General features: G+C 60.9%; 1 protein-coding gene across 1 annotated transcript in view; it reads right to left on the minus strand.

Moving 5' to 3' along the window:
• Positions 1-22,314, minus strand: part of LOC119106238 (zinc finger homeobox protein 4) — a 51,484-nt gene that overhangs the window by 16,213 nt on the left and 12,957 nt on the right. The window lies entirely within an intron of this gene.

Genomic DNA, 22,314 nt, shown 5'->3' on the forward strand with positions numbered 1-22,314 from the left:
AGTTTGGCTGGGCCGCCCTGCTGGTCACACTAGCAGACCGGCTGGGCCGCCCTGATGGTTACTCCAGCGGACCGGACCAGCTGGGCCGCCCTGCTGGTCACGCCAGCAGACCGGCTGGGCCGCCCTGCTGGTCACACCAGCCGGGGCGACAACGACCTGGTCAGAACGGGAACAGAGAACGCCAGGGGCTCAGGTGGGACGGACGCGTGAGGGAACAACGCGTGATAGAGGGGAGCGCGGGTATGCTTAGCTGAAACTCTGGGGAGGAAAGGACGGCTCACTGGCGGGCTTCAGCTCAATGAATGATGAGGCGGTGACGGGAGGGGGACTGTAAACAAAGCGGAGTGAAACCGGCCTGAGCGGCCTCGTGCTGCGCAAACGAAACAGTAGGCAGCCCTCCCCTGGCCGGACCGGGGCAGTAAGCCAGCCTCTCCGTCAGGGCGGGGCGGAGCGGGGCGGTAAGCCATCCTACCCGGCTCAAGTGTGGTGGTAGGCGTCTCCGCCCGGTAGAAGCAGGGCAGTAAGCTCTGCGCTACTGGAGCGGCGCGGTAAGCATCCCCGCCTGGCCGGAGCAAGGTGGTGAGCTTCCCTTCCGCGGGGCGGTAAGATGCACTGCCCGGCCGTGGCGGTGGAGCGAGCGCCCTGCCTGGCCGGAGCGGGGCAGTGGGCGTCCTGCCCGGCCGGAGCGGGGCAGTAGGCGTCCTGCCCGGCCGGAGCGGGAGAGGGAGCGCATGTCTTCGCCGGGCCAGCCGTGTCACCGTTCGTTGGCGAGGCCGGGTCGCTCCGCGAGAGAGAGAGGGAGAGAGAGAGAGAGAGAGGGGGGGGGGGGGGGAGGGAGAGAGAGAGAGAGCCTGCGCGGGCCGGGACGGCGACCCGCCAGCCGAATCCATCATGGCCGCCATTGTCAGCGGTGCTGCGTCTCGATTGGAGCTGATGACCGGCACCGCCTGCCGAAGCGTCGCGCGTCCCGTTCGATTTGTCGTCGCCGCACGGCCGTTTTTATTTTTCCTCCCTGCATAAGCTGCGGCCTGCCGCGTCCGCCCACGTCGCTAGTTAAAATTGGAACTCTCTGGACGGCCATTCGCGTAATAAGACTCGGAAATAAAAAGGCGGCCGGTCGGCCTGTTTTTACAGGCGGCCGCGACACCCGGCGTCGCCCGCAATATGAATGCGGCATTAGTGGCGCAGGCTGGGTAATCCTCGGCGCGGCGAGCGCATCGAGACGCTATACAAACGGTCGGACGCGCCGCGCGGCCGCTTACGCGCGCAAACGGAGCACGCGCCTGCTCTCAGTCCGAGGGAAAAACACGCCTGATTTGGTAATCCGCCCGCCAGATTGAACGGCGTTTTATTCGCGCCATTTTGAGAAACAGATTACAAAGTCATCAGCGACAGACCGAGTGGAAATTTCGTTTTAAATGAAACAGCGTTTTCTCGCGGAATATTTGAAAGCTAAGCATGGTCGGCAACATAAAGACTCGATTGAGCACGGACGAAATGGGGGCGCGGAGCTTCAGAGTAATCCAGGCATTATGATCCCGGCCAAATAACGTGGCTATCATTCAGAAATTGAGTTGCCGCCGACCAGAGACCTTGCTGAGACGGTTCCCGCCGGCCGTTTGGCTCGGCAACAGTCCAGAAAGCCAGGCTGAATCGCCCCGAACCGATGAACCGCCACCGCCCACCGTCCGGCGGACAGAGCCCATAGGACACAGAGACCAGAGGACAGAGTTTAGAGGATGCAGCCCAGAGGACACAGCCCAGAGGACGCAGCTCAGACGACATAGTCCGGTGGACACAGCCCAGAGGATACAGACCAGTGGACACAGCCCAGAGGACACAGCCCAGAGGACACAGCCCAGAGGACACAGCCCAGAGGACACAGCTCAGACGACATAGTCCGGTGGACACAGCGCAGAGGACAGAGTCCTGAGGACACAGCCCAGAGGATACGACCCAGGGGACACAGGCGTCTGACGGCTGCGTGCCATACGCGGCAGCTGACCATTGCTTGCCGACGGGGGCCGACAATGGGAGAACCTATGCGCAGCGTGGTCGTCACACTGGTGAGCATGTGCAAGCTTGTCATCGGCAATTTAGTAACAGAATAGACGCATCAGGAATAGAATACGATGTACAGAAACGCTGCACACGGGTGAGCTATTCACAGATATACGACAAATATCAAGAAGTCGATCATCCCTGTGGACCTGAACTTGCGACGAAGACGGGCGTCGATGGCCAGGCGCATTGGCGTGCCATGCTGCCAGGGGGCCGGGGGTGTACTGCTGGTCGGGGTGGCGTACCCCCCAGTCGCCGGGAGCGAGGTACGCGCCCATGTGCGGACGGGGCGGAACCGACACGCACACACGCACCGCGGCAGAAGGGACGTGCGCACTGTGTGAAAGCAGCGACCCTGCACGGCAGGATGGAGGCAGCGGGCAGGGTGTGTAGCGAGGTATGAGTCGTTGGCACGGGGACGCCCATCAAAGCCGTCAGTTTCGAGCAAAGCCACATCGGATTACTGCTGGAAAAGGACACCGGAAAGTCTGATGAGAGACGTAGGGAGGACATACGGAGCAGCGAAGGAGGAACGTACGACGAAGACAGGAAAATAACGACGGCTTTCCACAGGTAAGGACACACATTATTTCAAGATAAATATTATGCAAGCTATTTCGGAGGGGAAGCGATTTCAGAGGGGAGAATGAAGCGGTGATATCAAAGGACGCCGACGAAGTGACTTCAAACGGAGAGGTTTGGGTTCTGAGGTGGCGCGCTACAGCGAGCTCGTGCAGCGGGCTTCGCTCCGGGCCTTCCTTCCAAGTCCTCCGCGTGTTTTATGTTCAGGCGAATGGCGCCCCGAAACATCACGCAAAGCTTCGCTAAGTCTCGTTGCTTTCATCAGCACATTTAGCAGTGACTGCCCGGATGCTCGAAAGACCAGCTTCTCACAGCCGCCCACGTCAGGATGAAAGGATTACCCAATGTTGGCAATAACTTCTAGCAGGGAAGCCCGCTGATGTCCGCGCGCAGCTCGCATCAAAGTCGAGCTATCGGGCAGTTCACCACAGCCCAGAGGTGCACTCGGAGGGAGGAGATCACTGCCGTCGGCCGGCGCGCGCCGTCCGCCTTCACAGCGTGCTGATGCGGTGGAGCCGTATGGCGCCGGGTGTCGGCGGAGCGCGGGAAGCCGCAGGGGCGGCCCGTGGCGGCGTCTCGGTCCAGGTCCAGGTCGTGGCGGCGTCCCGGTCCAGTGGCAGGGCGCCCATACCCTGGATGTGTCCGCGACTGCCGCCGTGGACTGCGTGCCTGTGCTTTGCCGAGTCCTTCATTGACATGACCTCCTCACGCCCCCCCCCCCCCCGCGTCCAAGCAAATCGAGCAACGGGCCAGCAGTTGAGGGCGTCAGTGAGGCAGCAAACGGCAGAGGGCATCCGCAAAGAAACGGGCGATCAGAACGCGAAGAGACTCGGCATGGGAGACAACACCCCCTGGTCAGGAAGATGTGGTGCCGTGGAGACGACAGCAGCGCCACACGCTGTGGCCCGGCGAGGCCGTCAATGTTCACCGGCGAGTGCGGCAGGCGAGGCGGCGGCAGACCACAGCCGGCGGTGCTTCAGGTCACGTGTGCAGCCAGCCCGCCCTGGGCGGCTGTGTAGCCTAATCTCGGCTAAGCTGGTCGGCCCCTCGCCCCGGCCCCCAGCACGCTCACGTGGACGGCACAAGAAATCACCAAACTCGATGCCGGTAATTATAATGCGGATGAATTTTTGCTTGTAAACACAGGTCTTACAGTGCTGTCTGGCCAATTATCGGAGCAAATTACAAGTGTTTCGGCCGGGTTTGGACATTACCTCGCCCAGAATAAATATAGAGAAGGTGCCAAGGAACATGGCCCATTGTTCTGTGCCAATGAGCACCAGGGCCAGTCAGCCATGATGAACGCGCCCGGGTGATCAGAGTCGTCTCCCCCCCCCCTCCCCCCAGCCAGGGAGAGACGCCGCCCCACAAATGCGCAAACTGCGACATTCAACCCCATGTGTAGCCCGACCTCAATGGCGTGGTGCGGAGGGCGCCGCGTTTAAATAGACGGCCGTTCTCACGCAACGTCCATCGGAAACATTTACATAAACTGGGAGATCCCCTTTCCGTTATTGTGGCCAGGTGCAGGTGACAGCGCGGAGACAATGTCGCGGCACTGTTTCTCACGGGTCGCGGCACGGCGAGACAAAAGCGGCGCGGCGCGTCTCGGCGCGGATGCGGCCATGGCGGCGCACCATTCAGCGCCGCCGTCGCCGCGTCCGCTCGGTCGCGATTCAAGGGTCATTAAATGATTCAGAATATTATTCAGGACGGAGAAAACACATCGGACCGGGCGCAATCTGAAGAAAGGCCGTGATTGATCGGCCGGGACAAACAGGGCGCGGCGCGGTGGCGCGGCGACAGTGGCGCGGTCAGTGCGCCCGGCCCGCCAACGTGCACCGTCACCGGATCTTCGAGTGGGTGCTACTGTGCGCCGGCCTATCTGTCAGGCCAGGGGCGCACCGCCGCCACGGCCGGCCGCCGCCGCCGCCGCCGCGCGCCTGTTTAGCGTATTGATTCTCGGCTCCCCTCGCCCTCGCCGCGTACTTTAGCCCGGCTCTAATTCGCGGCCGAGAACGCTTACCCCTTTTTTAATCAAGGAGACACATAGTCGAGATGAGTTTTCTCTCCTCCGCCAGGGTGCCGCATCGATCCGGGGAGAGATGATGCCGCTTTGAGAAGCCATCAAAAGCCCGAGCGACGCGTCACCCGCCAGGCGCAGGGGCGAAGGCCGGCAAAAAATAACCGGCCCGGCCTTTTTGTTTTGAGCCGCGCTGCGCGGCCAAGACGCATTATGCCGGGCGCGGGGCGCCACTGAGCGGCGCCCTTCTCCCGGCTGCCCCGGGACAATGCGCTGAATGTCGCTTTGTCGCAAACGGCGCGCCCGCTCTGCCCTGTGTGATTTAGGTGGCGCGCCCTTTATGCGACGCGGCGGCGATTCGCGGCGATACGCGCCCGTCGGCGCGGCCCGGATACCGCTAATGATCAGAAGGAGTGCGCGCCACGACAAAGCGCCGCGCCGCGGCCGCCCGGCTCGAGGCGTGGCGCGCGGCGGCCGGCGGCGCGGCGCGCGCGACAATAGCGCGCCGGCGCGGCCCGCCGCGGAGGCGACGAACCCGCCGATCGCGCGCTGAATGACGCCTAGAGACGATGACCCGGCGGGCGGGGCGCGCGGCTGGGCCGGCGGCACAGAGCGCGCCGCGCCGCCCAGCACCCATCGCTCGGCGCCGTCAATGGACGCCGGGCTTCAATAGTCTTAGAGTTCAGCTCTAAATAGGGCTAATTGAAGTTCCATCAGTATGCTTTCATGCGCCGGACAGATTCCGATAACGCCTGTCGAGACGCTTGGTCTAATCAGGCGGCGCTCTCGCACCGCTCCGAGTTATGATGAGTTTTCTGAGCATGAATATCGGCCGCTGGTGCCCGTCTTTGTGCGCTCCGCCAAGCCATCCAAGGCATTCACCAGTAATAACATCAATTAGCGAGATGCTTTACCCACCCGCTTCCCGTATTGATCTGGCCGTCCGGACCGCCCGCCATCCTCTTTCAATATTTTCATAACTTCATTTTTCTTATTTTTCGCCGACGGCTTCCCTTCCGGCCGGGCACGGCTCCGCGCTCTGCCTGTCATCCGTCGCTCTGCCCCCGAATATCCGGCCGTCGCTAAACTCGGCGAACTGCCGGCCTGTCATGTCATCCCGCTCTCTTTCTCGCCCGTCTGCATCTTGCCGGAGTGTCCGCCCTGTGCCTCATGAAGCCACCGCCGCGCATGCAGTGCTCGTGTCTTAAAAGTCTCTCCTGTTCCCTATGCTGGGCCAAGCAAGCATTCTCTTTCTCTATTTCCCCCTCCCCCTCTCTCACGTGTCATCTCTAGCTGTCTTCCATATTCGCACAGATTGACTTCCTCCTATAATTTGATCCCTCTCTGCCCCGTCTCCGCCTACGTCCCACCTGCCTGCCGTGCTGTGCTGTGCTGTGCTGTGCTCTGTGTCCACTCCGTGTTCACTCTCTGCCCACTCTGTACCCGCTCTGAGATCACTCTCTGTCCACTCTCTGCTCACTCTATGCCCGCTCTGTGTCCACTCCGCGTCCATCTCCTCCCAGCCGCCCCGCGTGCGCCCATCTCTCGGCCGATCTCCGCCGGCCGTCTCCGGCCGTCTCCAGTCCGCCTCGGAGCGGCCGTCTCGCCTCGACGGCGGAGGCGGCTGAGTTTAATCGCGCAGCCGGCGACACACCTGGGCCCGCAGCAGCCATCGCACCGTGTCGCCGCCTACCGCCCGGCCTGATCAATATGAATGGCGCGCCCAGTTTTAGCGATGCAGCGCCGGCCGCCGATGCAGCCCGGGCCGTCGGCCCGCGATATGAAAAATCCGCACCGTCGGCCGCTCCGGTTTCAGCGCAAAGTGCGCCTATTTGCAAGTTTACGCGATGGTTCTGCTGGGCAGAGGACGCCCCGGAAGGGAGAGGTCGGTGGGTGCCGGGAGAAGAAAGCCTGCGCGCGGGAGGGATGACGAGTTTCAAGATGTGCTCTGCCGGCGGGTCGGCACCAGCCAATATCCAGAATTATGCCGTCTGATAATTTCCTGTCTCTCGCAGGGATCATTGCCTGCCCGATCAATGCGCCGCTGAATGTGACTCATCCAAAATTTATCCCAGAAATGTCACGCTCGGACGGTCAAATTACATCCCGCTGCGTACCGAACACCGGCGGCGTAATTGTGCATCCCAGAAATGCTCGGACACTCGTTGTTAATTCAATTAATGTCGCATAAGAGCAGGCCACACGAGCAATTAGCGTGCCACAAAAAAACTGTCCACCGGACGCGCCGGCGGCCATTGTGTACAGCCAAGGGACGCTCATTTCACGGGCCATTGTTTGATGTTTGTGTGACTGCGCGACCGTCATTCTTGGGACCGCGCGGCGGCGCGGCGCGCGGAGCACAGCTGCGAAGTGACGCGGCGGCGGCGAGCCTGGCGCGGCGGCGACAATGGCGCCGCAGTCACACAAAGAGGTCGAGGGACGCGCCGTCGAGGCGCGGAGCCGGACGGCGCGGCGCCTCCAACCGTGACGTCACGGCGGGTCACAGATGGTCTGCAGCAAGGCAGGCCTACGAGAGAAGGCAGCGCCCGGCCGTCCAGCTGCGGTGGCAGCAGCTGAAGGGGTGCGACTGAGACAGAAACCGGACGTCCACCTGACCACTGACCGGCCAGAGCCGGCATGCCCGCAGCAGATCATCGACAGCATTCCTTCTTCGAGCATTGATCAACAGCGTTGTCTGCTGTCCCGGGTGTTTTGGCGCAGGAGCTCCATCAGGCCACTCCACAGGAGTGTTCATCACCTCCGGCACCCCCGGCTCGGGGGGACAGTGCGCCGCCGCTGCTCGGCGGCCTATCCACTGACCCTCGTGTGCCTCACCAGAGCCTGGGCCGCTCTCTCACGCACCGTAACCGTACCCAGTGCGCCCGCGACACTTTCGTCTCCCGACACAGCTGCCGCGCCGCTCTCGTCTCCCAACACCGCCAGCGCGCCGCTCTCCCCTCCCCCAGGGGCCGGCCGCTTTATCCTCCCCAGCCTCGGCCGGCGCGCATATCAGCATAGGACAATTAATATCATTAGGTATTGATCGAGGCGACAGCGGGAGAAGCGTCGCCGACCGCTCATTAGGGAGGGCCGGGCGGCCACCCCCTCGCCGGCCGGCGTCCGGCGGCGCCGCGCCGCGCCACGCCGCCCGCCGCCGGCCAGATACGCGGTCAGCGGGCGCCGTATCGGCGCGGCCGCCGGCTGATGAGCGGGGTAGCCCTGACAGCCGACCGCCACGACGCGCCTGAGAGCGACGAGCTGGGTCGTGCTGGGGGCGTGCTGGGAACGCGCTGGGGCTGTGCTGGGGCTGTGCTGGGGCTGTGCTGGGGATGTGCTGGGGCATGGTGCAGGGATTAAGCCGGGCGTGAGGGCGTGTCGGGCAACCGCGGCGACGTACTAGCAACGCAACTGGCGGACATACGCTAGGGTCGTGTTAGCAACTCAACTGGCGGACATACGCTAGGGTCGTGTTAGCAACTCAACTGGCGGACATACGCTAGGGTCGTGTTAGCAACGCAACTGGCGGACATACGCTAGGGTCGTGTTAGCAACTCAACTGGCGGACATACGCTAGGGTCGTGTTAGCAACTCAACTGGCGGACATACGCTAGGGTCGTGTTAGCAACGCAACTGGCGGACATACGCTAGGGTCGTGTTAGCAACGCAACTGGCGGACATACTAGAGGGTGGCGTTCGCAACGGAACTGGGGGACATACGCTAGGGTCGCGTTAGGAACGGAACTGGCGGACATACGCTAGGATCGTGTCAGGAACGTGTCCATGACGTGCCTAGGGCGTGCTGGGGATGTGCCGGGAGCGTGCCAGGCCGTATTCGAGGGGCATCGGGCAGCGTGATATCAATGGCTCAGAGAGACACGGCTCAGAGAGACACGGCTCAGAGAAATACGGCTCAGAGAGACACGGCTCAGAAAGACACGGCTCAGAGAGACACGGCTCAGAGAGACACGGCCCATAGAAACACGGCTTAGAGAGACAGGGCACCAGTGTCGGGCTAGCCCGGACGCGGGTCAGAGCCTCGCAGGGCCGCGCCAGGGAGGTGCTGGGTGCGTGCTAGCAACGAACTGATGGCGCGTCAAAGATGTTCTATAAACACGCTGGGGGTCCATTGGGGCGTCTTCAACTTATCAACTTGTATGCTTTAATTCTGGTAATTTTTGGGACTTCCTGGCACTTCACTTTTGGACGCACTTTTTTAACGCCAAACATCACTGGAAGCGTACCCGGCCAGTCCTGGGCCAGCTCGCGGGCCGTGCTGGGCGCGCTGGGGTCATTCTGGGGCGTGCTGAGCCTGTGTTGGGTCCGTATTGGGGCCGTGCTGACCGTGGTGGGGGACCGCCGTCATTAGACGCAGCCCTTGCCGGCCGGCGCCGCCGCCATCTCTGGTAATAACAATGGGAATTCATATTCATCCAGAGCAATCAATACAAGAATATAATTACTTACTGGGATAGATGAGGAGCGCCGGGTGATAACCCGTCCTCGGAAAGATGGCAGTGCGGGAGGACGGGGAGAGGAGGGAGAGTGGCGGTGGTGAGCGTAAAGGAAGGGTGATGAAGGATGGGAGGTGGGACATGCCCGGGACGGGTGATGAAGGATGGAGGTGAGACGTGCCCGGGACGAAGTGATGAAGGATGGGATGAGCCATGCCCGGACAAGTGATGAAGGATGGAGGTGAGACATGCCCGGGACAGGGTGATGAGGATGGGAGGTGGACGTGCCCGGGACAGGGTGATGAGGGATGGGAGGTGGGACGTGCCCGGGACGGGGTGCCGAAGGATGACAGGTGGGACGTGCCCGGGAAGGGGTGCCGAAGGATGAAAGGTGGGACGTGCCCGGGACGGGTGATGAAGGATGGGAGGTGGTACGTGCCCGGGACAGGGTGATGAAGGATGAGAGGTGGTACGTGCCCGGGACGGGGTGATGAAGGATGAGAGGTGGGACATGCCCGGGACAGGGTGATGAAGGATGGGAGGTGAGACATGCCCGGGACAGGGTGATGAGGGATGGGAGGTGGGACGTGCCCGGGACGGGGTGCCGAAGGATGAGAGGTGGGACGTACCCGGGACGGGGTGATGAAGGATGAGAGGTGGGACATGCCCGGGACATGGCGATGAATGATGAGAGGTGGGACTTGCCCGGGACAGGGTGATGAGGGATGAGAGGTGGGACGTGCCCGGGACGGGGTGATGAAGGATGGGAGATGGGACGTGCCCGGGATGGGGTGATGAAGGATGGGAGGTGGGACGTGCCCGGGACGGGGTGATGAAGGACGAGAGGTGGGACGTGCCCGGGACGGGGTGATGAATGATGAGGGTTGGGACGTGCTCGGGACGGGTTGATGAATGATGAGGGGTGGGACGTGCCTGGGACGGGGTGATGAAGGATGGGAGGTGGGACGTGCCCGGGACGGCGTCATCAGCAGGTGGACATGCTTAAATGTCTATATATTGAGAGACCTAAAAACATAAAAATAACTATGCTGTTCGTGTTTTGTACCGCACTGAAAACGTGGTTCTAGCCTCGACCGTGCCTTGTTGCAGACCACTTGACCCCAGTTGAGCGCCAGATCATGGAAAATGCATGCCGCTGTCCACTCATCAACAATATTACAAAAAGTGGATGGCCAAGAATCCCGGGAAAGTGTGCAAGTGGAAATTGAAGAAAAACATGAAATGGAGCCCAGGCTATGCAGCTCCCAAGCAGGCAAAACCTTCGACGATATTTAGCATTGAAAGGATGGATCCCTTTGAGCATCATGCAGCTTGTTTTACCACATCCTCCTCTCAGCACAGAGCTCACTAATGGTCTTCTGGTGCGGATCAGATGTCCCGTATGAATGCGCCGCAGTACAAGTTGCACTCCGTTATGGCTTTCTGGAGGGTAAATTGCAATCAAAGAAGCGGAGGGGAGCAGGATTAGGCGGCTATTTTCGGGTATCACGAGCCATTTGACGGCAACAGAGCATGCCATGCCGTTCGGCGCCCGCGATAATTCAGTGAAGAATTCCGACCCTATAATAATCCCGTGTCCCCAACTCCATGAAATGCACGTATTACAGCCTGGCATGTGCGTTATTGCAGCGAATTCCTCGGTTCCATGATCACATTTGACTAACGTTCCATGGCAGGCAACTACCGCGGCAAGTAGAGCAATTTTCGGAGCGGTGATTCCTGCATTGGACGTTACTGCAATTAAAGCCCCATTGCAACAATTTCATGTCGTGCCTTTAACGCCTGGGCGTAAGTGCTGCGTTCTCGGTAGCGGGCAGCCAGGTTCACACATCCAACGGCCGGGCAGCCGGCTTCCGGTCGGCTTCTTTGTTCCGAAGCAGTTCGCACACGCCTACCACCCGCCAGTGTCGTGGCATCGTTAGCCGCTTGGCGACGACTGTCGCCCGCTTCTGCTGCAGTGAAGGGTGCTCGAAATGAGGTGCAGTGTTCGTCGCACACGCCCTGTCCTTGTAAATCCATCATGTTCGAACCCAGTTCAAGGACACCATGGTCACGATCTGAGTGCCGTTTCTACTGCCACGATCTAGGAACACTGTGTTCTGATTTCAGCACTGGACTCAAGTCCCCAGGAGGAGGAAGAGGATCTCCACGAGAAGCTCTGGGTCTGGCTCGGACCTCACGAGGAGACCTAGGCGCTAGGTTCAGTGCTAGGGGGACACCTTAACCTGAGTTCGATCTCAGGGGTGAGACCCTGTGCACGCCATGAGCGTGAGGCCCTGTGGTTATTCGTGGACGTGAGGGAGACCTTGGCTGCGGTCGCAGGAGAACATCTTGGCCTACAGTCCCTGGCGCACCCTCACGGCCCGTCTACAGCCTCAGCAGTCGACAGTCCAGATCCAGCCTCGGCAGTAGCTCGTGGGCCATCCTCAACGTCAGCAGGAGGAGGAGGAAGAGGCGGTCGGCGCCCGTCAGTGGCCGGCTTCTGGGCGAGCGCTGGGAGGCGCCCAGCCGTCTGGCCCGCCAGTCCCTCGCTCGGTCCCTCCCCCAGCTGCGCGCCCGTCCAAGGGGGTAGAGAGACGGGCGCCGGTGGCCAGCCCCAGCGCCCAGCGCCCCATTGTTGACCCCCGCTGAGAGCGAGGGCCGCGCCGCGGAATGCCGGCGGAATCCGACTATCTGTGCCGCCGACAGGGGCGAAGCCCCGCCCTCACAACCCGAGTAATGGCCCTTACGGTCGTCCATGCACGGTCGTGTTCCGAGGTGATTTAAACTCACAGAATGCATGAATGGAAGGCTAAAAAATGTGAAATGGCGGAGTGCGAAGAATGGGGTAATCACCGAAGCCATAATCAACCGGGGGCTTAACGAATTCAAAGGAGCTTGGAGCGAGATAAAGCGCGTCTGGAAGAATAACACCAGGTAGAGGAACGGAAGTGGCATCGCGAAGAGAGAGGGTGCGCGCGAAGGACAGAGGGTTTGATAATGGCAGAGGGAAGACAAGACGAGCGGGAGGGAATACGATGGAGGACGCACAGGAAGCAGACCAGTAAAATGCTGCCGAAGAAGCACTCACATCGGATAGAGAATCGGCTCCATCGGCCCTGGGGATGGGACAACAGATGAACCTTTACGCACGGTCGGCTTGCACTTGCTGCTGTCTTACAACTGATCTTAGCGTCGGTTGAGCATCACACAAGAATGTCCACATGAGTTGGTTCTTATTGGAATCACAAGGAAATTTGATTAATCAACAAATAGAGTCAATTTATCAATTTTTTAATTTACTTCGGTCCATAAAAGTTGGATATTTTCTGGAATCGACAACAGGAATTTATTGGGCACCAGACTGCATTAATTAAATTGGGCTTTGAAATATTGAAGAAGTATTGATTTTGCTCGCCGGAGAGTAAATGAGTTTTGAGAATGTTTAATTTTCAGCCTCCGGCGGGCGCACACCCAACCATTCACAATTTATGAAGGCTCCGCGCGGCTGGGACGCCCTCCGATCCTCGCTCTCATTTCAATTTTGCTGAGGAATTCTTAAAACTGCAACAAATTAATTCTGCGGCGCGCCGGCGGCGGAAAATGTCGGCGGAAAAACTTGGCCGCTGCACGCCCAAGCTATGGGTGTCGGCGTAACGCATTGGCAGCGAGCCCGTGGACATTTTAAACAGGCAGCCGGCTAAGACCGAATTAGGAAACGCAGCCGATTGCAGTCGAGCCGGCCGGCCACTCCTGCATCGGCATGCTCTGGAGAGCAATAACCGACGGCGCGCGCGCGCCCGGCCCCGGCCCTGTCGTCTCGTTTCTGTCCGCCCGCACCGGGGCGACGGACGTTAAAAAACTGCCCACCCCGGTCGCCATCACAGCAAATTAGCACCGGCCGTTGCCCTACGCGCCGGGCATAGCAATATCGGCAGGAGGCGACGCTCCCCGGCGACGGCGTGTGTTATAGTCATAACCGAGCGGCGCCGGAATAAGCAAGCCGAAGGGCGGAGCTGACTGGCTGCCCGCGCCGCGCCGGCAGGGCCGACTCGCCCCTGGCGCGCCGCGCCGGCAGGAGTGGGGTGCGGTCCCCGGCGATTTCAGCGAGCAGTTTGCTGCGACCAGCTGCCTTCAAAATGCTTTAACGCGCGCCACATTAAGCTGCGTGCCGAAATATAAAAACAAAAACGTCCGCTGCCGTTGGCAGCGGAGGCCTCACCACGAGTTCTCCGAGGGGTGCGATGTGGGACACAGCAAGACAGTATTAAGATCATATGACGGTCTGTGTTACAATGATCCCAAGCATGCGTATCTCTCTGTTTATCTTTCACTAATGATCAACAACACTTGGTGTTGTGACTAGTTAAAATTCGCCAAATGCCGTTAAAATCGCGGCCTTTTGTGTTAAAATGCGACCTGCTGCCACCAGTCACCGGCTCGCACTCGCAGCGGCATCTCTGTCCACCCTGCAGTTCCTCGATGGGCCGGCTTCGGACAGTTATGACCAGTGGACAATTTAGAGCGGGTTCCAGCCACCTGTCATGGTGGCTCTGCGGTGCACTTAAAGCGCTGGCTGTCCGGAGGAGGCGTGCCGACTCGGACCATGACGGAGTGAAAAATGCCAGATATCTGCCGACCAGCGGTCTGCGACGGCGCGAGGCACGCCAGCCAGCACATTAGCCCACCGTATGTGCGGCCATCACACGGGCCGGCCGCATTTTCACGAGACATTAACAAACCCCCACGTTCACACCCATCGAAGTAGAACCCACGCTGGGTTCGACCGGCGGTGTTCCCGACCACGCGCGGCAGGACCGCCGTCCGGATCCGGATCCAGATCCGGATCTCGGGGGCTTCGGACAGGGCAGATCCTTGGCCCGGCACCTATGCCCATTGACCGCTTCAGCACTTCTGCCCTTTTCCGTGTTAAGGTGGAGGCAGGTGATCGGTTCGCCGAGGACGCCGGCTAAGTCGGCTAGTTCTGGACTTGCGTCGCTGTTCGGTTCCCCGTGGGCGTGCATCGGCGCTCGATTCACAGAGGACGTGCGCGTGGGGACGTGCGTTTAAGCCGCCAGGGATGAACGCTGCAAGCGCCACTGCGCTGGAGGCCTCGGCACCCGGCCTCGGTAATCCCACAAACGCCCGAGCCTGAGCATCTCAGCCCATGAGGCGGGCCGCCACCGGCCGGGGTTCCCAGACCATCCGAGGGCTGGGCCAGCTGCTGGCTGGCCCCGGTCCGACGGTGGCCAGCCGCCCCGCGCCGCCCGCGCAGAAGGCATCGTCGGACGCAGCGCGAAAAGGCCGCGTTTGTTTTGCTGCCGGGGAATGCGATTAGGCGTCGGAACGCGCCGACTTGAGCCGGGGCCGCGGCCATCTTGGTGTAGGACGGCCGAGTGCCTCGAGAACTTGGGTCGGGTCAGGGCAAGGTAACGTTTGCGCTGAGCATTTTGTAACGCTTTGCCTTCTCATTTTTTTTTTATTTCGTGGACGTGAGTTCTCCTTGAAACTGCTCACGACGATTGTTCAGCGCTCTACGATAAATGCTTGCTCGGTGTCGCTTTGACCGAAATCCGCGTGAACGCTACGTCAATGCCCTGTGCCCATCGCACACAGACGGCGGTCGACCGGCGACAACAATCGAAACCGCTCGGTGCCGCTACAAGCACCAGTACCGCACGCCGCTGCGGCCCTTGCCCGAGAGGTCGCCGCGTGCTCGGGCGGCCCGGTAACGGCCGTCGGAAGGCAGCCGAGGGAAGACCCCGGCAGGAGAGTGTCATCGACGTCGTGCTCCTGTACTATTGCGTCCCACCGACCAATAATGGTGGCCATTTTTCTCTCGGAGTGGAGCAATTTTAACAGCAGCTCGAAATCGCAGTGGGCACGGGAACTAACGAAGCGCCGTTGCACCGGCATTTTATGAGATAAAAATGTAAATGTTCGCCGTGAGCGTAATCCATCGGCCGTTCGGTGTCGCCGCGTCCCCGCCATGGCCGGCCCACGACCAAAGCCTCTCACACACGCCACATTAATGCTATCGAGGGCCGGGCAGGCCGGCATTGAAAACCACTTTGTGCTAAAACCGGGATTAAAGGCTATAATGAACGTGTTAAAATGCAGTGAAAAACTTAATCAGTTTGTATAGCCAAGTTCCGAATGCATTAACCACTGCACTCCATTAGGGCAAATGCGATTTTTATGCAGACCATTTATAAGCCGGCCCTTCCATCTTGGGCCCCATCGGTGGCCTATAAATCATAGGGAGCCGGGTCACCACCGGGTGGCCCGGCACGTGACCACTGCCGCCCCCTCCCCTCCCTCCTCCCCAGCTGCACAACAGACGGCCCGTTCTCCAGGCGCGCGCCCTCTGCCGGCCGCCGCCGCGATCGGCCGTAGCCGCACGCCGGGCGCCACGCGCCGCCCGCCCGCTTCATAAATATTCCGGCGTTCATATGCGGCCCGACCAACGGCGGGCCATCTCATTCGCGTCGCTAAATGCTTTCTGAAGTCGCGCCATTAGCGACGCGGGCGTGCGCTGATATTGAGCGGGGCCGCGCGCCGCTTTCGCCGAAACATGCGGCCGGATGGCATTTGAGGGCGGCCGGCCGGTCCCGCTGATTGACGCCGGCGAGTCGGGTCGACCGGCGCACTTGGCTGCATGGCACAAGCAGAATCCTCCGCCGGCGACGCCATTTTCCGGCCGGGCTGCAGCGCCGCCACATCGCGCGGCTCATCCGAACGCCGCCGTGCTGCCGGCGGCCACGGACAGCGCCGGGCGAGCCGTCGCGCTGCCGCTTATCGCGGCAAACAGCGGAGCGGCCGCCGCAAACACCGACATACCGTCGCGGCCCGGCGTGCGCCGGTCAGCCGCGACGCAACGCGCCCTCCGGCGCACGGCAGACAGCTCAATGAGCTGGGCCGGCGGAGGCGCGGGGCGGGCGGCGCCGCGGCGGCTGCCGGGAGGTGTCGCGCCTCGCCAGCCCTGTTCCGGTCAGGCCCGACGCGGCAGGGCGCTGCTGACCCGCGCGCGGCCGCCACACCTGGATTTTAATTAGGGACGCTCGTTTAGGCGAGGAATTAGCACCCCTGCGGTGGCGCGGGCCGCGCCGGATTCCTGGGCACAAAGCGCGCCCCCAGGTGAGGGGGAGGACGAGCGCTGATTAATGGCGCGGCTGGCGGCGCGGCGGCCCGGCCCCCGCCCGTCACCGAAGGGGTGAGACAAATCCGGCCACCGCCGCGTGAAAGGCGCGGCGGCCAGGTGAGCCGGCCGGTGACAATGCGGCCGGCGGGGACAGCGCGGCGGACCACCCGGCCGGCCCGCCGCGTCCCGCTGACCAGGTGCGAGCGGCGCCGGCGCGGCGGCGAGGCACGAGTCCGCCACGCCGGCTGGTTCACGAGTCTGCCACGCCGGCAGGCTCACGAGTCCGCTATGCCGGCTGGCTCGCGAGTTCGTCCCGCCGGTAGGCTCGCGAATCCGCCACGCCAGCAGGCTCACGAGTCTGCCACGTCGGCTGGCCCACGAGTCCGCCCCGCCGGCTGGCTCACGAGTCCGCCCCGCTGGCAGGCTCGCGAGTACGCCCCGCTGGCAGGCTCACGAGTCCGCCACGCCGGCAGGCTCACGAGTCCGCCACGCCGGCTGGCTCGAGTCCGCCCCGCCGGTAGTGCCCGCCCGAGCTCCGCGCGGTGTAGCAGACTCGGGCAGACCCTGCTACCGGACACGGGCGGAGACGAGTCGGCAGCGCCTCCCGACGCAGGACACGGTGGATCCCTCTCACCGCTCCAGCGGCCCGATCCTGGAGGCCGACCGTGCCCGGGCAGCACCCCCACGTGCCGCGCAGCGCGGATGGCGTTAGGTGGTGGTGGCACATGTCTCAGGCGCCGTCCAGCATGCAGTGGGCGGTGCTCTGTACTGCAGCAGTGAGCGGTGCTCTATGCCGCTCGAACCATCCAACCGTGACAGCGACGATAATCGCCCACCACTTCCGTACCTGCGCATAGGAAATCCCAGCTGACCGTTCGACCACAAGCCCTAATAGCGCCCACAACGCAATCAATGAATCACAACGGTTTGGGTTGAACGGCCTGGAATTCTATCATTCGTAATTACATCATCCACGTCGTAGCCCAATATAATTGTATAATTCTTCCCAGATAATTTCTAAGGAAACAAAAGGCGGTCATTAGTTCTCATATTTATAATCTATCCCGCACTACGGCCAAATCATCTCTAATTACTGTTTTGGCCTGGCCGTACAGGACCCGTTATTTGCCCAATGGTAATGGCTCCGTGATATTTTATTTGGGGCCGTCTATAATTACGCCGGCGGCGGCCGTGACGCGGCGGAGACAGACGCGACGCACTGCGCCACTCATTACCGTGCAGCCTGTGCAAACGCGCCGCCCGCCGCCCCTGTTTGACAGCGTTAATGCCAGGCAAGGCGGCCGATGGCGACCGGATCGTCGTTAGCCGCGGCCTCCGAACGGTCTGGTCTGGTCTGGTCTGGTCTTCTGACCAGCCCAGGCAGGTGCGACGGCCAGCGCCTGGCTCGGCCACCGGACACCGGCTGCGGTCGCTTCCATAAAACGAAACCGCGACTGTCGTCAGTTTTGGTTGGCACGATGTAAGCAGACTGGACAGAAAACGTCAGGAATAATCAGCGAAGTTATGCGGCGGAGACAGACGTTTTTCAGACAGTTTTTCAGACAGACAGTTTTTTCAGGAGACAGACGACAGTTTTCAGTCAGTCCACCCGTCCGATTCCGAAGTCCGTCCGTCAAGCCCCACAGTCCGTCAGTCAGATCCCACAGTCCGTCAGTCCGACCCCGCAGTCCGTCCGTCAGACCCCATAATCCGTCAGTCAGACCCCGCAGTCTGCCTCGCACAAACTCCAGCCCGTCTGACGTATCTCCCAGTCCGAAGCCGACGCTGGCGCCGTACAACGCTCTGCGTTGAGCGACGCCCCCGTTGACGGGCGGCCGGTGACCAGGGGCCAGTGATCACCGGCCAGTGACCACCGGCCAGTGACCACCGGCCAGTGACCACCGGCCACCGACGAGTGACCACTGACCATGGTCCGGTTGACACCGGCCGCCGGTCAATACCCTGAATGGGATCACAACTACACGTGCAGGCCCATTAGAGACGGTGGTAAATAACGGCCAGACGGACTGACCGACGCCATATTTTCATGCGACGACAGACAGCCCTTTCAGGTGTCATCGCGGCAAATGAGTCGCTTTGAGAAAGCCCGCAAGACCAGAATTAAGCATAACGTATCATCAAAGCCGCTCGCAAAGGCTGGCTCCAACGGCTAATTGGCCTTTCCGGACTTGATTAGGACTAATTGTGGGAAATGAAGGCTTCGTTCGGCGGCGCGGGGCGGCGCACCCGAGGCCACGCGGCGCCGACATGTCCCCTCCCCTCGTGGTGTCTACCCCAGCCCCGCTGTGAGGTTGTCTCCTCCGTCTGTGACGCCACGTCTGCTCGCAGAGCTCGCAGTAACGTGTTACCGTCCTGCCCATGACACAGCTGCGCTCAAGAAGGCGTTGCCTGGATCTCGCCCCAACATCTCACGGCCCACCGCTAAGCTTTGCAACGTCTTCCTCCGTAGTGCCTCCCTCCCACCTCCTCATTGAGAGCACTCCTTCCTGTGTCGTTTCTGCATCTTTCTCTAATGCGTTCCTACCGTGTCTCGCCTCTAGCAAGACTTGCCCTGTCGCGCCTCTGAGCCGTCATCATCTCCGTCTCCGCCTCCATCTTCGTCTCCACCGGACCGGACTCGGAGCCGGATCCATCTCCCCTGGTCTCCTCGCCTGTCCTCCTCCTTTCCCTCCTCCTTCGTCATCTCCTGTCCCACCTCCCTTCTGTTTCGATCCCCTGAGCTCGGCGTCCCTCCCGAGTTTGATCGGCCGGCGAGTGAGTTCCGATCTCGTCTCTCTCCTCCCTCGTCACCTCCTGTTCCATCCCTCGCTCTCTTGCCACCCTCTTTCGTCTCTCTCTTTCTCTCTCCTCTCTCGTCCCCTTTCCTACACTGTCTTCGGAGGTCACCAGCCTCGGACTCCTCCCCCCCCCCCGTGTGGTTCCCCTACGCGCCTCCGCCGGAAGCCGCGAACCCGGAGGCTCAGGTGGATCTGACCCCCAGCCCCCGTGTGATGGATATGGCTGCTGCCGCGGAGGCCCTGGGCCGGCCGCCCCAGCCCGGCCTGGGCGCCAGTGCTGCCGGCGGCCGGCCGTATTCTGATCGTCCGCCGATCAATATGGCGCCTGATGAGAGCTGCCCGTGTCGCCAGCTCTGATGAGAGCGCCCATGTCGTCCGGCCATTTTAATGGTCGCCGGCGGCGGCGACCGGCTCGGCGCGCTGGCCGCGCCGCCGCGCCGCGATAAGACAGAAGGCCCATTGAGATGCGCCCGGTGTCACTGGGCTTTAACATATTAATGCTGGGGAAATTTTTATTACATTTACTCGAGTCGGCGCCGCCGGAGATAGCAGCGGGCCGCCGATTGGCTGCTGCCGATAAGACGACGCTTTTGATTGGCCGGCGAGATTTAATCGGTCATGTCGTATGTTTTGTCATTATCTGCGGCCTCCATTAATTCTTGGCGACTTTTGAATTTCTAAGCAGGCTGGGCCATAAATCACGGTTGAATACAATAAGCGGACTTGTGTGACGGCTAAAACCGGTCGGACACACGCCCGCTACACAAGGGGGAGGGGAGGGGACAGCACGTGACGCCTGACCTCCGCCGGGTCACACTGCCCCCCCCCCCCTTCCACTCCGAGCCGCGCGGTACCTGCAGCCGCCTCCTGCCGGCCGCCTGTCAAAATACTGCCGGTCAATACTCGAGGATTATTCGCAAAATGCAAGCTTGGCATTCGGCCGGCGCTGCGTCCGCTCGGCTCCGTTACGATGCGAATTTTTCGGTCGCTTGCATTAGAGATATGGGCGGCGTATGCCCGGCCCATACTGGATCGGCTCGCAGTGACATTTGGACACCGCGTCCGGCTGAGGTCTGCGAGGGGGAGGGGGCGGCCGACAGCGCCCCCTCGAGCTGACTAGCTGACCGGAATACGACATCTCTGGCGGACCAACGGGACGGAAGGACCGCGGCGGTAGGACTGCGGCGGCGGCGGGACTACGACGGCGGGACTACGGCGGTGGGACTACAGCACTGACATCTCTCGGTGAGCTGCCGCAACACGGGCGGCCGCACCGTCGCTCAACAGCAGACCTAAGACAAACAGATCGTGCGGCGGCCGGGCGCTAAAGGCGGTCGCCGGCGTTTTTGTGTCGCATTCTGAGCTTTAGATCGGTTGGGCAAGCGCGACTCTGACGGAACGCGAAGGCAGACCGAATTTGGCGGCGGCCGCGGAGGCCAGGCGCATTATAAACAGCCCGCTCTGCCCGATCCGATCGGCATGGTTCCTGATTCGGTGATAATCTTTTGTGTCTATCATTAGTTCCAGGTTCGGATGACAGACAAAAAGCCGCGACCCAGGATCTCCAATAGGAGCCACTCGCCGGTGCTAATCCGCCATAATTTGAGCCTTATGATAGCCGGCCAAAGGATCTGTATTGGAATGTAGGTTCCTTTAGGCCAGGGCCAGGTATATCACCGTAGTTTTTATCGGATTTTTGGTCATTTCTAAAACATTTATCTGATTTCATTTTGACGGCGCTCATTGTTTACATTCTCCACAGATGGACGAAGCCTGGCGTTATTTAGTATCGACCGACCTGAATCAGAATTAAGCCCGGTCCATTAGACGCTAAATATTTGTCCCCTTCCCGCGCTGCGCGCGCGACACCCGGCTCGGCTCCCCGGCCACCAGGTGTCGCCCGGATCGCCGCCACGAGCGGGGGGTGTACCGAGCACGCCCGGTCCGACAGGCACCACGGAGGAACCACTCGGATCGCGAGGACGCCGCCGCGCCGCCGGCCGCCGCTCCACGTGCTAAGCCCCGCTGCGAGAGTGGCACACGACTCATAAAAGTTGATCAATGCACGTTCCTGATTAGTGGTGGGTCGGCGCGGCGGCCGGCGGCCGGGCCGGCCGCGTGCTGGCCGGGCCTTTTTGTCGGGTCGCCGCCTCGGCACGAGGTCAGGGGTGAGCCGAGCTGACCGCCGGACGCCCGCCAGCACCGCCGACCGAAGCCGTCACTACCGGACGGCGGCGGCCGCCCGGCCAAAACGACGCGTTGCTCACGGACCGGACGACGGAAGTCACGCATTTGCGGCGGCAGGGAAGGAGGCGTTTCGGCAGGGACTGGCAGAGCGGCGCATTGTCATTAGCTTCAATCAAGCTAAAAACCATAAATAACAGATGCTGTCGGCGTGGCCGTGACTCAATTGTGTCGAACTCACGCTTCAACAGCGTCAAAGCGTGATTTTGAGCGAAAGAGAGACAGTTAAAGAGAGAGGGTATAAGAGAGAGAGAGAGAGAGAGAGAGAGAGAGAGAGAGAGAGAGAGAGAGAGAGAGAGAGAGAGATAGAGAGAGAGAGAGAGAGAGAGAGAGAGAAGGAAGAGAGAGAGAGAGATAGAGAGAGAGAGAGAGAGAGAGAGAGAGAGAGAGAGAGAGAGAGAGAAGAGAAGAGAGAGAGAGAGAGAGAGAGAGAGAGAGAGAGAGAGATAGAGAAGAGAGAGAGAGAGAGAGAGAGAGAGAGAGAGAGAGAGAGAGAGAGAGAGAGAGAGAAGAGAGAGAGAGAGAGAGAGAGAGAGAAGAGAGAGAGGAGAGAGAGAGAGAGAGAGAGAGAGAGAGAGAGAGAGGGAGAGAGAGAGAGAAGAGAGAAGAGAGAGAGAGAGAGAGAGAGAGAGAGAGAGAGAGAGAGAGAGAGAGAGAGAGAGAGAGAGAGAGAGGAGAGAGAGAGGAGAGAGAGAGAGAGAGAGAGAGAGGAGAGAGAGAGAGAGAGAGAGAGAGAGAGAGAGAGAGAGAGAGAGAGAGAGAGAGAGAGAGGAGAGAGAGGGAGGAGAGAGAGAGAGAAGAGAGAGAGAAGAGGAGAGAGAGAGAGAGAGAGAGAAGAGGAGAGAGAGGAGAGAGAGAGGAGAAAAGGTAGAGAAGGGAGAGAGAAGAGAGAGGCAGAGAGGGAAGAGAGGAGAAAGAGCAGGAAGGTGAAGAGAGGAGAGAGAGAGAGAGAGAAGAGAAGAGGGAGAGAGAGAGAGAGAGAGAAGAGAGAGAGGAGAGAGAGATGAGAGAGAG

The sequence above is a fragment of the Pollicipes pollicipes genome, unplaced genomic scaffold, assembly GCF_011947565.3.
Source record: "Pollicipes pollicipes isolate AB1234 unplaced genomic scaffold, Ppol_2.1 Scaffold_6138;HRSCAF=7277_pilon_pilon_pilon, whole genome shotgun sequence".
In the NCBI taxonomy this organism is placed as follows: Eukaryota; Metazoa; Arthropoda; class Thecostraca; order Pollicipedomorpha; family Pollicipedidae; genus Pollicipes; species Pollicipes pollicipes.